Source organism: Buceros rhinoceros, unplaced genomic scaffold, assembly GCF_000710305.1.
Source record: "Buceros rhinoceros silvestris isolate BGI_N320 unplaced genomic scaffold, ASM71030v1 scaffold21492, whole genome shotgun sequence".
Lineage (NCBI taxonomy): Eukaryota > Metazoa > Chordata > Aves > Bucerotiformes > Bucerotidae > Buceros > Buceros rhinoceros.
This window is the reverse complement of record NW_010398599.1, coordinates 1-305: the sequence shown is the minus strand read 5'-3', so window position 1 is coordinate 305 and position 305 is coordinate 1.

Here is a 305-nt window from a genome sequence, read left to right as displayed (position 1 = left end):
TCAGGAGACCTGCTGTTTGACCCACGCCGGTTGCCCATCTCCTTGGGTGACAGGGAGGGTGCTCTGAGGCTCAGCGTCCACATCAGGAGGTGTCCATCAGTAGGGACCGAGGTGGGGCATCCGTCCTGGGAGAGGGGAGGGATAGGGGGCTGAGCTCTGTGGAAGGGCTGGTTTGTCGCCCTGCACGGGGTCCTGCTGGCTGCGGCAGAGCAGGTCTTAACCCCTCGGAGCGTGGGGCCTGCAGCAGCACGGCGCTCCGGCGCTCAGCCAGGAGCAGGGACAGGCTTTATCCGTTCCACGTAACT